Here is a 3,600-nt window from a genome sequence, read left to right on the forward strand (position 1 = left end):
TAAGGACAAGCTGGAGCTCCAGTCTTTGCCAGATTGTCTCTCTTTACTGCGTGGTAATCAGGCCAGTTCTAGTGCTTACCTTGTGGCTCATCGCTAGCGATTTCATTTTGTTTCTCTTTGCCTCCTCAGCACGTCAAGACCATTACGGACATCCTCCTGGATCAAGATCATTTTCCTCAGCCAACTTCCCCAACTGCTTGTGCCTGCCTGCTTCTGCCTCAAACCAAGGCCAACCACCACAACCAGAGGCCACCCCCCCCAGCAACCTCCACTATCATCAGAATTCCAATTATCTGAGAAGTTCTTCCCTGGACCAGACCAACAGGATCTGAGTACTAAATAAATACTTCATTTACCTCTTCATCTGTACGTTCTGCTTTTGGGTCCACCCCTCCACCCCGGTCTCTGACCGTGACAGCACTCAAATTGATTAGAATTAAAAGGCCTTTAATAAAAATGGGCACAAATCATTAAATACATCAACGTGGATCGGCTTATGCCTTCTTCAGGATGTATTATATATACGTATATATGTGTGTATGTCATGCTATTTTACAGAGCATTGACCTCCATCAGTGTGCTGTATTTGTTTCGAGCTGCTTGTGGAGCAACCAAGATGAGCATTAACACATCTGATCAAAGTGGAATTCCTCTGAAGGGTGTCTGGGCTCAGCTTGTTGAATTGTTCTGGTGTCAACTTATGTTTCAGTCAAGAGGATTTGCAAAGGTCTTTACTTTTTTACAATGCAAGATTTAAAGTAGATCCAAAGTATGATGTTAGGTCAGGTTGAAATGAGATGCTTCATAATGAGATGTAAAAGATGTGCCACAGCATGTGTGGCCCCACGTGTGGCTTGACAAAAGCTCTAAATGGTGAATCTGCACACAATTATTTCTGCAGTATAAAAGCTCTACAGAGCAACGAATAACTGTCATTATCTGAATAAGTAAATTGCCTTATTTTAATCTAAGAGCCTGTGAGGCCTTCATGTTTCAGTCCGACACAGCTGATGACTGCAGTCCTGCTGCTTTGGCTTGTAAAAACAATGAGACTTGTCTGTACTATGGTATATAAAATACATGACTATGGGCTCTCGGCCTCTCTGGGACTGCTGCTCCAAAAAATAACAACCATGACCTTTCCTGTCCCAACATGGGATGACATTACCTGCTTATAGGCCTTGATCTATGCATGTCATTTTATTTGTATAAGAAGTTTGTTAAAAAAAAAAAAACAAAAAAAAAACCTTTAAGCAGAGAATGCAAATGAACAGGATGGGTTTCCTAAAACTTTTCTATACTTCATAAACTTTCATGACTATTCCAGGACTGGAAAATAAAACTGTAAAGAGACATGACTTTCCTGGAATAAGAGAATCCTGGTAGCACATTTGGATCTGGGTAATTTTTGTATTCAGCGAGGCAAAGAGTTCGATCTGTGTGTCTTGGCTCTATCCCCAGTGAAATTGAGATGAAAAATGAGTAGAGACAGCAGACTAGCTATTATCAATTCAAATATTTTTCTTCCACATACCCAGAGTTTAACTTCAACAAATGACTGCAGATTAGATGAACTACAGCTGAAGTCATTTAAATTGATCTCTCTTCAGAGATGATGGTCTTTATGATGCTACCAGTCATAAAGCAGCAAAAGGTCCACAGTTCACTGGTCACAAGTAAACACTTCACTGACGCATTTTCTGCTTCTCTTTAAATTTTGCTGTAACTGGCTTCGAGTAAAACAACACAAGGGATGAAGAAAAAAAGATAAAAACCATGACAGGAAAATTCATGTTTGAACTGAGAACCCATTTTATGCACTTATCTTAAGCAGCAGGACGATTTAGATGATAATCATGTATGGTCTTGAGCTCATCCTTCAGCTCAGTATCTCATTGTTGTGTTTGAACATCTTGGTGATTACCTAAGCATCAGAGCCACGTTGTGCTGTGGCTCGTGTCCATACAGAATGCCGTCCCCTTTAGCGATGGTGTTTAGTTCTCATTTAGCTTCACCCTGTCAGGAAACTGAAAAGCATCTAACGCCAAACAATCAAAAACTGGCACCGTTCTGCACAGGGAATCCAAGCACCAAATCTCTTCCAAAACAAACACCATCTCTTGCAATTCAGTGATACTGTACAACAGTCACACTGAAAAATAAATTCAAAATAATTACATGTACCTTGTGCATGACTGTACCTTATTTCTGATGTGTAATATTCAGCAGTGGAAGGGTTTTATACCACAGAGCATTGGGTTTGCAGTGACAACATGCCAACCAATCACAGCAGAACTTCCAACGGGGTTATATAGAACATTTTATAAGAGAGTCTGTGGTACTGTTAGTGATTCCTGCTAATAAAAAAACCATCAGGGGCCTTCCTGTTTTGTCTTCATTCGGCTGTAAGAGCTGACAATCATTCAGGCCTGAAACATTCTTCAGTGTTTTCTTTACCTCGGCAATAAAGGCTGAAACCTGACCTCTGCACACAACTGCGAATATGCCTCTCTAAGGGCTTCAATAGGGACATAAATTTTGGGGGAAAAAAAAGGTCATTTTGGTTTGTGATGGTGGAGTACCATCAGCAAAAAGAGACAATCAGCTTCCAAAATATTAAGGGATATAATGTTGTGAGCATGTAAGTAAAGACTGGAAAAACTTGCAGACTGAAGACATCTGAAGGCACTTTTCAGAACCTTTTAAGACTAAAACGCTGCCTGAGAGCCAAAACGAACATAATCTAATAGTTCAGGGTTTGACTGATTGTTTAAATTGAATGGTTTATTTATTTTTAGTTGCTGAACAAAATAAAGAGCCTTTTTGTTGCTTAGGAGTCCCTAATTTGCAGTTGCATTTACAAATACTGATTGATTTTATCAGCATTAAATAGATACTTTAACCTTTTGTAACTAAGGTTTATTCATTCATTATCCTTGCCGCTTAATCCGAATAAGAGTCGCGGGGATGCTGGAGCCAATCCCAGCAGTCTTTGGGCAAAAGGCAGGGTACACCCTGGACAGGTCGCCAGTCTACTGCAGGGCCACACAGAGACAAACAACCACTCACAATCACTCCTAGGGGCAATTTAGAGTAACCAATCAACCTAACATCATGTGTTTGGACGGTGGGAGGAAGCAGGAGTACCCGGAGAGAACCCACGCATACACGGGGAGAACATGTAAACTCCACACAGAAAGGCTACTGTCCAAGCCTCGGCCTTAACCGTATTAAAATCCTGATGAGGTCAAGCATTTATCCAGATTGTCACTTGGAAATTATTTTTTAAAAATTACCATGGCTGAAAATTGAATAATTTTCAATTCAACTGGCCAGAAACTATTAAATAAAACATGCAACAGATGGAAAAACTTGTATTTCGTCACATTTTCTGGCTGTATGTGCAGAAAGAGAGAAGCACTAAACTGGTTGCCTCTGAACCTCTTATCTTTTTACTGGAAGTTTGTGCTTGATTCCTTGATATTTAAGTGCAGAATTTAAATCAGATTTATCATATATTTATCATATATATATATATATATATATATATATATATATATATATATATATATATATATATATATATATATATATATATAT

Source organism: Telmatherina bonti, assembly GCF_933228915.1.
Source record: "Telmatherina bonti genome assembly, chromosome: 2".
Taxonomy (NCBI): domain Eukaryota; kingdom Metazoa; phylum Chordata; class Actinopteri; order Atheriniformes; family Telmatherinidae; genus Telmatherina; species Telmatherina bonti.